The sequence below is a fragment of the Ictidomys tridecemlineatus genome, chromosome 5 (assembly GCF_052094955.1).
Source record: "Ictidomys tridecemlineatus isolate mIctTri1 chromosome 5, mIctTri1.hap1, whole genome shotgun sequence".
NCBI classification, from domain to species: Eukaryota; Metazoa; Chordata; class Mammalia; order Rodentia; family Sciuridae; genus Ictidomys; species Ictidomys tridecemlineatus.
This window is the reverse complement of record NC_135481.1, coordinates 95,510,025-95,523,070: the sequence shown is the minus strand read 5'-3', so window position 1 is coordinate 95,523,070 and position 13,046 is coordinate 95,510,025. Positions and strand designations below refer to the sequence as shown.

The 13,046-nt window shown below is 47.8% G+C and overlaps 1 protein-coding gene across 6 annotated transcripts in view; it reads left to right on the top strand.

Annotated features, from left to right (window-relative positions):
• The window catches only part of Dpf3 (double PHD fingers 3), a 259,655-nt gene that overhangs the window by 90,407 nt on the left and 156,202 nt on the right, over positions 1-13,046 (top strand). The window lies entirely within an intron of this gene.

Sequence of the window (13,046 nt, the reverse complement as noted above, 5' to 3'; positions counted from 1 at the left end):
GACCCGGCCTGAGGCAAGGAGGCAGAATCATTAATATCACGGACTTGGGAGGGAGCATGGGGTGGGAGCTGTCTCTGTTCTGTACAGTTCTACAGAAAGCCGCAGAACCTCCCCGAGCCCCAATTTCCTTGCCTACAAAATGATGAAGACAACTCTGTGCCTCATAGCAGGGTACAAGGAAATCCACAACGACTCCTCAAGGTTTCTGGTACACGGCGAAAGCCCAGTAAATAACTAAAGAACAGATAGAAGGTTTACATGAAAGCAACTGTCTGGATAGCCAGCTTGTATTGGGGAAGGCTCAGTGGGGGCATCAAATGATTCATTTATCCAACTATTACATCTTGAGGGCCTATCGTAGAGCCAGGGATTGGTTCTGGGAACACAGTTTTAGGTCCTGAGAATACAAGGCTGGACAAGCTAGACCGGTCTTTTTCCCAGGAAGCTTATGTATTTATGGGGAAAGACAAATAGTAAGGAAATAGGCAAATAACATAGTTTTTGTTAGTTGGAAGACTACTAAAAAAACCATCAAGCAGAGAAACAGATTGGAATGAGTGTTGTAGGCAGAGGGTGGAGAGAGAGTGAGCAGAGCTCTAAAGAGTAGAAGAAGCAGCCAGCCCTGAAAAGATGAGAGAAGAGCATACCTGCTCCAGGGAGCTGCAGGTGCAAAGGCCCTGCACAAGAAGGAGGCTGGTGTTTGTGGGACCAAGAAGTGGTTCAGGGGGGTGCAGCACAGAGCCAATGATGTCTTCTCCCTCTGGAGTGGGTGCCATTACTAAGTGGAAAGCTGTTAACACCACAACTGGCACCTGTACCAGCCCAATGACCATTAGCTGTTGGCTGTTTTATTATTAGTTTAAAAAAAAGTTATTATTGTAGCAAAAGGACCCACAGTGAGGTGACTTGAGTGGCTCTGCCATGGATGTGCTCTGACACAGAGATGCCCCTGCTCCCAAGGGGCACGTGGCCATGCCTGGGAGAGGTGTGTGGGGATCCCAGCATGAGAGGCATCCTCTGACTCCTCCAGGGAGCTGGGGTGGGATGGAGGGCACTTTGAGGAGGGACGAGGAGACAAGAAAGTAAAATTAGTGCCAACCAGATCTGATGGCATTGGTTAGGCAACGCCAGCAAGAATCCAATCTGTGTGCCCCAAAGCGTTGCTTCCACCCTTCCCACACAGCCTTTGAGACAACCTGTACTTGCCCAGGCCTGTCCTCAACTTTGGGGAGGTTTTTACCTCCTCTCGGGTCTATCTTCACAGCCACCACCCCGCCAACTGCTTAGTCAGCACCTGCAGAGCCCTTCGCCCTGCTGGAGGCTGTCGAGACCCTGCTGCCTGCTCTGACCCCCTAGGTTAGAAGTCAGAGGCAGGCAGAGGGCAGGAGTCAGGGTCTGATAGAGGAAAGGAACTGACTAGCTGGGGGCACAGGCAGAGGCAGAGGGCGGCTTTGATGGAATTAACTAGAACCCTGCGTGTCTGGCAACTGGCAGATTCTTCGGGTAAGATAAGTGGAACCCTCTGCAAGGTAATTATTAGAGAGCATAAATTCCCCAGATAACCTGTCCTCGGAAGAGAGATTGATGGCTGGGGCATGGGCTGGAGGCTGCTCTCCTCCACCGATATTGACTCCTGTCTCCCAGCCTCCTCCTGCCCCTCCTCTTCCTCAGCTGCCCAGCCCGGCCCTCCCTGCTGCACAGACCACAGCCTCCCACCCACTCATGGCCACTTATGGCCATTACTGCCCAGTCTGCATGTCCCCTCACTGTGGCCCTGAACGGCTTACCAATGGTGTGACCTTATTGTTTATAAGTCAAGCAAGGGCATTTTTCAGAGGGGAAAGATGGAATCATAATTTATGTTGGCACCTATTTTTTTCATTGTGAACATGTGCTGACTTTTTTTTTTGGTACTGGGGATTGAACTCAGGGGCCCTTGACCGCTGAACCACACCCCCAGCCCTATTTTGTATTTGACTTAGAGACAGGGTCTCATTGAGTTGCGTAGTGCCTTGCTTTTTGCTGAGGCTGGCTTTGAACTCGTGATCCTCCTGCCTCAGCCTCCCGAGCTGCTGGGATTAGGCATGCATCACCTCGCCCGGCTATGCTGATTTTTATTCAACCAGTTTCTATTAGTGATCATTTAGATTTCTCCAGTCTTTTGTTGTTAAACACATTGTTTACCATATGTGAAAATATATTGGTAGCTAAATTCCCAGAGAGGGAGCTTATTCTAAACTAACTCATTTTACCTGCTGGGTTTTATTTTTGGCACATTCGAAGCAACAAAACATCTAGGCTGTGCGGCTGCTACCTTTTTTTTTTTTTAATTTATCTGTTTTTAAATATACATGACAGTAGAGTGTATTTTGACATATTATACATCTATGGAGTATAACCCATTCCAGTTTTGATCTCATTCTTGGGGTTGTACATGATGTGGAATTATATGGGTTGTGTATTCATATATGAGCATAAGAAAGTTATGTTGGATTCATTCTGTCTTTCCTATTCCCATACCCCCTCCCTTCCCTTCATTCCCCTTTGTCTAATCCAATGAGGTTCTATTCTTCCCCTCTCCACCCTCCCTTGTTGTGTGTTAGTATCCACATATCAGGGAGCACATTCAGCCTTTGGTTTTTGGAAAAAAAAAATTTCACTTAGCATGATATTCTCCAGTTCCATCCATTTACGGGCAAATGCCACAATTAATTCTTTTTTATGGCTGAACAATATTCTATTGTGTATGTATACCACATATTATTTATCCATTCATCTGTTGAAGGACAGATGGTTGGTTCCATAACTTGGCTATTGTGAATTAAGCTGCTATAAACATTGATGTGGTTGCGTCACTGTAGTATGATGATTGTAAGTCCTTTGGATATCTGCCAAGAAGTGGGATAACTGGGTCAAATGGTGGTTCCATTCCAAGTTTTCTGAGGAATCTGCTTTCCGGAGTGGTTGCACCAGTTTGCAGTCCCACCAGGCTGGCATCTTGGTATGAACCAGGATGCAAATGAACCCTGTTTATTAAAGTTCCAGCTTGAGCGATGCAGAGAGATATGAGGCTCCCCAACTGTTTGTATTCCTGGTGATGGTTCAGTGTAACTGGCCCTGGGCTGGCCTGCCCCACCCCTCAATTTGACTCTGAGTGCCTTCCTTCACTTGAAACAAGTGAGGCTAAGTCTCTTCCCTTGACAGATGGAATTCTGGGGGCCCAGCAGGGTTGAGAGACTTGCTGAGGACCAGAGTGACAAAGCTCTGACTTCAACCTGGAACCCAAGTCTTTTGATTTCTATCCTGGCTGACGGGGGACCAGCCCCTGTGCTCCAGTGCACATGGTGATAGAATCATGAGCAGGTGGAGCTTCAGTGGGGCCTCCTCTGCCAGGCTGTGCCCCAGGACTCTGTTTGGAGTAGAGGGGGCATGGAGGGTTTGGGCAGCACCTGGCCAGAGGGCACCAGCTCCCAGAGGACACCCTGGGGAGAGGGTGGAGCACTCTATTCTCCAGCTGCCTCAGGAAGAGCCTTTAACTCAACAGGGGGAAATTAGGGCTGTGCGACCCTGGGAAGCCTTATGCACTGGCTGACAGCATTTCCTAAATGAAAAAGGGCTTTCCGGGGAGCCTTGGAAAAAATTAATTTTCAGTGATGAGTTTTGCTTGCTGTAGTTAACAATAATTATTAAATAGGTAGGGTAAGCTCGTGCTTGTTTTCCTTATTATTAGCTGTATTTATGGGTTTTTATTAAGTTGTACCAAGCTGAGATAATTGTAAAACTATCTGCTTAAGCTGTGTGACTCTTAGGTCTCTTTTTTTTTTTTTCCCTTTCATTCCAAAGGTGGAGTGTTTTCATTATTCAAGGCTTATGCTATTAACCGGGAGTTGGCCAACTTTTTCTGTAAAAGTCCAAATGGTGAATATTTTAAGCTTTGCAGGCCGTGTGGTCTCTGTTGGAGCTATAGTCATCCCCCCTTATTCTTGGGGTTATATTCCAAGACCCCCCATTGGTTGCCTGAAACTGTGGCTAGAACTGAACCCTACGTATGTTTGTTCTTATATGTACATACAATAAAGATTGATTTTTTAAATTAGGCCCAGTAAGAGATTAGGAACAGTAATTAATAATCATGTAGAACAATTATAACAATATTTGGATACTGTGACTGTCTATCAGATAATTGAGATGGCTAGGAAGTGATGCTGGTGGCATGTACAGAGGGGGATACGCTAGACAAAGGGGTGATTGGAGCAGGTCAGCCTGAGATTCCATCTTGATGTGAAATTTAAAACATGGGCCTGGATCACTCTTGGAATTTTTATTGAATATTTTTAACCATCGTTGACCATTGAAAGCAGAACCACAGAAAACCAGCGAGGGGGCTGTTGTACTCAATTTTGCCACTGAAACATGAAAGCAGCTGCAGACGAAATGTGAACCCATGGGCAGGGCTATCTTCCAATAAAACTTTATTGACAAAAATTTGTAGTGGGTTAGATTTTGGTTCAAAACCCAGTTTGCAGGTATCTGCCACATGGCAGAGAAACCCCTGAACGAGGATCTGGACTGAGGATCTCATTCCAGCTCTGCCTTTGTGTGACTGGGGGACATCCCTTCACCTCCCTGATAATTGATTTTCTTTGCAATAAAACCAGGCATCAGATTAGACAGTCTCTAAATGCTGGGACACTTCAGTCTGACTCTTCCGTGTAGGACCGCCTGACATTTCTCTTCTCTCTTGAGTACAGGTTCAGAGAGACCTGGCCCCTCGAGCCGGATGCCCCTTGCTCACTCTTGGGATGGAATTGGTTTCTGAACTACATTTTGTGTTCCAAATACGTTTTGTTTTTCTCTGATGGCATCTTTTCCGGAAGTGCCATCCTCTACCCTCTCTTTGACTTACAGAGAGGTGGTGCTGAGATTGGAAAGTTTGTCTCTAGGCTGTTTGTCAGCATGGGAAACCGAGGCCCAAAGAGGAGAAATAGCTAATGTTATCCAGCGGATCTGTGATGTTTTTAGAAAGAAACCTCATGCCTCCAAGAAAAGTGGTGTTGTTCAGGTTACTTTAATTCTTTTGTCTGGATTTACATCTTAACAGTGCCTTGTAAATCTCTAGGCAAATCATTTAAAACTCTTTGCCTCATTTTGCAGGTCTGTATAATGGGGGGGGGCGGATAATGGTGTGGAATCCTCCGAGAATAAATCAGATCATACATGTATAGTGCTCAGAACAGCGCCTGGCAGAGTAAGTGCTCAATCCATGTTAGCTATGCCACCGTTTTCATCACTGCCACCTGCCTGTCATCCTTCCAAAACTGTGTTGGGTCTGTCTCTACCTCATTTTTTATTCCGGATTAATGTTCAGCTTTTGGGTGGCGACTTGGAGTGAAGGATCCTGACCTGTATGCTAAGTGACTCTTGATAAAGGTGGAAGCCTTTGGAAAGGAGATGGTGGCAGGAAAAGGCAGGGGAGGGAGTCCAGAAACTTGGGAGAATAGGCCCCTGGGGTGATAGAACCATGAGCATGCATCCCCCTTTGTCGGTCCTCACACCCCATTATTTACTGGGGAGGAAAGAGTCAGATTCTGAATTCAACTGAGCTCCCTGGTAGGTTTTGAGATGTGCATGTTCATGCATCAAAAGGAGAAGGTCAGAGACGGTTTTCCTAGAGGACTTGCAGGAGAAATGTGGGGTGATGCTCAACCTAGGAGCAGGTTAAATGAGACTCTGGGCTGCTTTGTTCGGCCGGATGTCCCCGAGAAGGGTGGCCTGGAGATCAGTGGGTGTGCAGGGCATTTGCTTCTGCAGGCTGATCTTAACCAACTCTGACAGGAGGGCAGAGGCCCCCAAGCGAGGTCAGGACCACAAATCCCATCCCAGCAGGTGCCTGATGGGGAGACAGTGCCCTCCGGATGACCTTCAAGTTCCCATTGATTTCCTGTCAAGCAGCTTCCCCACCCCCAGCCTGCTGCTGCCCCTGGCACTACCCATAGGTTCAGGACTCGGCAAGAGGACCACGGATCAGCTCTCTGGGAAAGAACCTGCAGAGGAGGTTAATTTGGTGAGAGGCTCTTGAAAGGGAAACGGAACGGGTCACATTGGAGACCGTCTGTCTTCTGGCACTGCTAGTTGACGGTGCCCATGTCAGGCCTAGAGTGTTCCTTTTTTTTTTGGGCAGAGAAAGGAGTGACTGAGGTCAGGTGTTCACTGTTTAGTCTACTTGACCTCACCCCCTTCCAGGCTTTGGGGTGCATGGGTGGCATTGTGGGGCCATGGGCAAGACTCCCACGTGGACTGCGGAGTGAGCCACCCACCTGCTGATCCGGGTGTGCTGGGCAGGGAGGGTCAGAAGAGAGGAGGCAGCCGTGAATTCCTTCCTTGGCTGGGGGCCTCCCAGGGGCTCTGGCTTCCGGTCCTCCTGAAGGTCAGGCTCCTGCACTGTTCAAACCTTCTGTTGTGGGCAGAGCTATCCAGACCTTTGGGATATTTTTTTCATTGATATCTGTTGAGCATTTCTTAGACAAATCTTGGGCCGGGTGGAGGGGATCTGGTGAGACAAGGACACGAATGTCATGGAGTACACAACCTCGTTGTATACAGACAATCATCAGGCAAAGAGAAAATTTTTCCTAGGGGTAAGTATTATAAAAAAATGAAATAGGATACGAGGTAGGAAGGGATAGGGCAGGAGTTGGCTCCTGGAGACAGGAATAGAAGAATTTCCTGGCATGTCAGCCAGAAGATGATCCTGGAGGCGTGTGTAGGTAGAGGAGATGGCATATGCCAAGGTCCTGTGGAGAGGTCACCTTGGGGTGGGAGAGGAATGGAAAGAAGTGCAGTGAGGATGGAACCCAGGGGGCAAGGGGTCCAGGGGACAAGATAGAGGAGGAAAGGTATCCTTGGGCTTTCCATGGGAAAGGGTTCGGTTTTATTCTGAGAAGATATTGGAGGGATCTAAGGAAAAGAGAATGCCGTGGTCCAATTTTTTATTTTAAAAAGGTCCCCTGGGCTGCTGTGTAGAGAACTGACTATAGAAGAACGTGTTCTTTGTGGCTGTGTTAAATGCCAGCCCGATATTCCCTTTACGGGAAGGACAGCACGGAGGCCCATGTATTCCAGCAGCAAAGATGGGGGCTGAGGCGGTTTGTCTGAGAATCTTCTCGAATCAGTGGTCTGTTCCTATGGTGATCCCACCCAGGGGACAGCATCTGGGTACCCATGGCTCGGAATTTAGAGAGACCTGGTCTATGAACCAGGGAAACGAAAAATATTTTCTCAGTTGTGAAGTTTCAACTGGGTGTTTTCCTTTTAGGTATGAGTCACCTTAGATCAAGCGGCACGTCGAGTTTTTCTTTTGTTTTCATTTTTTGAAAGTTTGCTTCATTCTCTACATCCCCTAGCCTCCACAGGACAGATTTATTTTGTCATGCCTGGGTGCCATTGGAAAGGCAGACCTTGAATATAAGAGAAGCCACCGTTGTGCTTCCTCCCGGGTACATCCCCCTTTGCCCGTCCTCACACCCCATTATTTACTGGAAGGAATCACACTGCTTTTCTCCTGCCTCCAGTCGCCTGTCCTTGGCAGCCCCCTTGACTTCAACCCCGAGATGCGTATGTCATCAGAACACCCAGTGGCAGCTCGGAAATCATGACCAGGTTCCATCTAAATTCTGTCCTGCTCAGGCAGCTTTGCATAATAAGTCCCTGAAAAGTCTTCACCAGAGCAGGTGCCGGAGAGGGATTTATTGGGTCTAGAGGGACCGAACGTCAGACCCGAGTGGCATTGAAGTCATGATGGGAGTTTTAAGGTTCAAATTCTTTGTCTGATGTGGCTTTCACAAGGGATAACCCCATGTGCCCTTCCTGGGATGTTATGAGAGTCAGAGTTACGGACAGAATGAGCACTCGAAGGATATCGGGGCCTGCTCCATACTCGGGCCTTGACCAGGCCCCTTGGGCCTTTGGTTAGAGATGAGAACTTTGAGAGGTTAGTCTGCTACAGGTTAGCGTTGCCCGTTGAATCCATGTCAGCTGCCTGACGGTTTTCCAACAGGAAGACAAACAGCTGCATTAAACAAAGCCAGCCAACTGGACTTTCCAGCTCTGCCATCAAACATGGCAGCCACAGAGCATGGAAGGACCTCTTGCCGAGGCCCTGTTGTAGAGGTTGGGGAGTTCTCCTTGGAGCAGTGAGTCACTGGGGCCTCTGATGTCTGGATCCAGATCCTCAGCCTCCAGAACCCGAATCTCACAGCTGCCCAACCTGTTGATTTCTCTCCAAAGCCCAAGTTTGAGAGCCACTGCCCAGATCAGTCTTTGGGAGAGTGGGGTAATGGCTTTCTCGACAAACTCAGAGGAGTGTTTCCTGCATCAACGGAGGAGGAGCTGGCTCTCAGAGAAGGGGAACTGGTTGTTCTGTGACATCTTTTGGGGTGCCGTGAATTTTGTAGATGGAGAAAGAAAAATTGTGAGAGCTATAGTGACCTCTTAAAATTATTTTAAAAAAAATTTTATTTAATTTTTTGAAATCAGGAATTGAACCCAGGGGTGCTTAACCACTGAGCCACACCTCAGCACCCCTCCTGCCTCATTTCTTTCTTTTTTTTTTTTTAAGAGAGAGAGAGAGAGAGAGAGAGAGAGAGAGAGAGAGAGAGAGAACTTTTTAATATTTATTTTTCAGTTTTCGGTGGACACAACATCTTTTATTTTTAGGTGGTGCTGAGGATCGAACCCAGCGCCCTGCGCATGCCAGGCGAGCGTGTTACTGCTTGAGCCACATCCCCAGCCCCTGCCTCATTTCTTTTGAGACAGGATCTCACTGAGTTGCTTAGGCCCTTGCTAATCTGCTGAGGTTGGCCCTGAACTTGTGATCCTCTAGCCTCAGCTTCCTCAGCTACTGGGATTATAGGCATCTGCCACCAGGTTCAGCTGAAGTGGCCTTTTTTAGGGAGTTGGGGAAGTTCAGTGGAATGTGATCTGTAGGGCATCTGGAGAAGCCCGATACCTTTGGACACACTGCGTGCTCTTGTGGAGGAAGTTTCTCGTGTGTCTCTCGACAGCGACTCTTCCGTTGGTTTGCTAGGGATGGTGTGACGTGCCAGTCAGTCATATTTATCATAGGACTCTATTCTCAGCACTGTGTGGTTGGGGAGCACGTAGGTATATAAATCTCAGTTCCTGTCTTCCAGACACTCACAATCTAACTGACTGGGGAGCGATGGGGAAGGTGGCAGAGCCTGGCAAAGCACAGGAGCTAGGAAAACAGAGAGCAGAAGTCAGAGAGCAAATTCCCCTGGCAGGAAAAGCCCAGGAGGCTCTTTGGAAGAGGCAGGACTTTAGCTAGGCTTGAACCAGCTAAGATCAGCTAGGCTCAGGACAGAAGTCAGGGATCCCAGGTGGGAGGATGGACATGGGAAAGGTATTTTGGGGGGAGGGTTCAAGGGCAAGGCCGTCTGCTTCATATCTATGGGAAGTCAAATGAGAAATGATTGATTCGTTCATTCACTCACTCATCACTCAACTCAACATGGCAAGCTCTCTGCTGGATTTTGGGGTAGAGCAGCAAATGAGCCAAATGCAGTCTCTGCACTTAGGGAAGGCTTCAGGGGGACTGCTGGGGTCATCATGCATGAGCCACTGTGCTCTCTGATGCCTAAAGTTCAGCCCTGGTGACCTGGGACAGAGGTTTGAGTGAGGTTTCTGATAAGCCTTGGGTCAGAGGTTTGAGTGGGGTTTCTGCTAGCCTCAAAGTCACTGCCATGGTGAATGTTTCATGTATGTGTGTCACAGAGAGAGGACCAGCTTGCTTGGATAGAGTCATCGCTACAAGTGACAGAAAATACTGCTCTCTGTGGGAAGGAGAAAGGAATGGCTGTTGATGTAGGCATTCATGTCTGAGTGCCAGAGGTTCTATCTCATTAAATCCTTGCACAGATCTGAAGCGGAGGCGATGTTACCCAAGGACTTTGCTCAGGGTTGTGTAGTCAGACTAATAACTGGGTTTGAGGGAGATTTCTTTTTGCCAGGGTGGATAAAAGGAGAGCTACAGTGATCACCGACAAGAGATTGCTGCTGCAATGCAGGTGCTGGGTGATGAGGATTAAATGAGATTGCAGACATTTCCTGTACCCTCCACCCCCCAAAGTTGCCAGCAGACAGTCATGTGCTCTAAATCACCAATGTTCATAAGCAATGGATGCTGAAGACTGCACATGCGTGTTGCATATGCTCTATGGCTCCGGTTGAAATGCCTACCTTTCGGGGAGTGAGTTACGAGTTGCTGTCAAGTGCAATGCAACAAAACTTATTTGATATCAGCTGTGTGCTAGGCTCTGTGCTGGATGCTGGGGTGAATCAATAAAAAGCCCAGGTATGCAGGGCTGCTGGGCTCACCACTCCAGGCAGTGCCATTCACATTGGAGTTGATGTGCGTGGCACCCCTAGAGATGTTTGGTGCCCAGTCTGAGTGTGCAGTGGCCCAGCAGATGTGGTCTCTGCCCTCATGGGCCTTAGAGTCTAGTAAGGAAGACACATATTAACCATTGAATTGAGTTGAAATTGACATTTATAGTAGCAGTATTGTGTTTGTTGGAAGAAGATAAGATAACAGAGGAATCTCTCACCTATCCTTCTTAGTCTTACCTAGTTGAAACATCCAGAAACACTGAGTATGGATGCTGCAACAAGATATCACAGTCTGGGTGGATTAAATAACATTTGTTTTTCACAGTTCTGGGATCTGGGAAGTTCAAGATCAGAGTGGCAGCATGGTCATGTTTCTGGTGAGAGCTCTTTCCCTCACTTGCATATGGCTCTGAGAGAGAGAGAGAGAGAGAGAGAGAGAGAGAGAGATTGATTCTTATTATATGAGCCCTCATCCTATCATGAGGGTACATCCTCAAACCCTCATGACCTAATTACTTCCCAAAGCCTCCATCTGCAAATAACCATCACATTGGGGGTCAAGGTTTCAACACTGTGTGTGTGTGTGTGTGTGTGTGTGTGCGTGCGCGCATGCGCGCACGCACACACAATTTAGTCTATAATAAACACTAAACTTAGTTTTCTTTTCAAGGGCCACTTTAGGAACAGTGCAACTTCAAGAAAGCAAAAAGGTCCCCTCATCTTGCCATATATCTAGCTTGCCAGTTATAAAAAAATAAATAGGACCCAGGACACAGAACCTTCCATGCCACAGTTAACAGTCAACTGTGTTTAAATGCAAATAGCAGGAAGTCAGCATCTTGGTGTAGATGAGCTTTAATATGTGTCTGTGGGCGGCTGTGGAGAGTGGGCAGCTGGACGAGACGGCAGGAAAGCCAGGTGCCCACAGAGAAGAAGAGTCACCACCAGGGGAGGGAGGGACCAGAAATCCTGCCATGGGCCAGGGCTTCTCTTTATCTCTGCTTATCTCTGTTCATGGGCACAAATAGCAGGCCAAGGTTCTGTTTTTACAGCCAAAGGGGACTTATGACTTCCAGTGGGAATGGAGAGAAAAGAACAATCCCCTGAGAAATGAAAGAGTTCAGTGTCAGATGGGAGGAAGGCAAAGGGAGGGTCAGGGACAGCTTGCTGGGCTGATGGGGAGTTCATTTCCCCAGGTGCTCCACCCCCACCCTAGAGGAGAAGATGAGGAATTTGCTATTTGAAATGTCCAGGACACCTGTCTTTGGGTCTGGACACAGAACAAAGGGGCTGAAAGGGAGGATCCCAGGTGTCTGGTTGGCCAGTTGGGCCTGAGCATCTCAGGGTAGTGGACTCGGAAGCTGAGCAGACAGGTGTCTCCAGGGCAGAAAGATGGAAGAGCAGAGGGTCCTGGAGGGGACTGTGCTGGGCTCTGAAAATCATATTGGAGCCTAGTTGTCAATCATGTTGGAGAAATCTCTCTTTTTCCCCCCACTCTGAGTCATCTCTGGCTCAGTGGTATCCATCTCCTGACAGGTATGCTCAAGGAGGGTCACTGGAAATGTCTCACAGGAACGTCCAACTTCCAGGGCTAGGATGTCTCCCTCACCCCAGATTATGAAGAGACCTCCATCCCTAGCAAAGCCTGCTAGATCCAGGCAGCTGGTGCTGCTCCAACCAGCAGGCCGTGCAGTGCCTAGCAATTTGTCCCCTTGCCTTTCACATTTCTGATTGCAGCCTTGAGTAGCCTGCAGTCAGTTGTTGATGAGGACATCATTCTACCCTGCCTGGTGCCAGCTTCCTCAAGCCCAGGACATCCATCACCCCCTGGTAATCTGGCCCCCTTGGTTTTGTGCCGACAGGTGATGGCTGGGGTTGGTCTATGCCTGACCCAGCCTGGGGCATGCTGGCCACAACTCCACAAAATGAGTCATTTGCTGCCAGCCTGTCCCTGCTCCCTGTGCCCCTTGCAACTTTAATGCAAATGTCACCCTGGGATCCTATCCTTGTGGGATTCTTTTTTTTTTTTTCTCCTTAAAGAAATACCATATTAGAAAGGACATTTGTCCTCTCTCCTGTTTAAATTGCTTTCCACGGGTTCAGGAGACCTGGCCATTGATTTTCTTCTAGAGAGTGCAGTAAGCCCTGTGAAGATTTTGGCTAATTAACTTTTAGAGAAGTGCTTGGATTTATCAAGGAGGTTGAAGTCTTTTTTTTTTTTTCTCCTCCCACATCTTGAAAAAGGCTTTTAACTTTTGTTTCCGAATTTCTGCCAACACTCAATCTGTTCAAAAGGGATGTCCCTGGAGACGATAGAAGAGGGGCTGTTGGATGTCACCTTTTTGCAGCCTCAATCTTGAAGACAGTTGTTTCAGTGTGCAGAAAATCTTTTCTGTTTATCTAAGGGAGGAATCATTCACACAAAGATTACATTTAAACATATACATCTACCCTGGCATGCCCTGTTACTAATAATACTGCATATTAGGAAAGTGGAAAGTATTTAAGATGAAATTAATTTTTTGCCTCGTGTGCCACTTTGTTTGACTTTCTTGTTCCATTTGGTGTGAGGCACAAATATTGGCCAGCCTCACTTTTCCTTTTTTGCAAATTTGCTTTCTTGTTCCTCTCATCTGGGC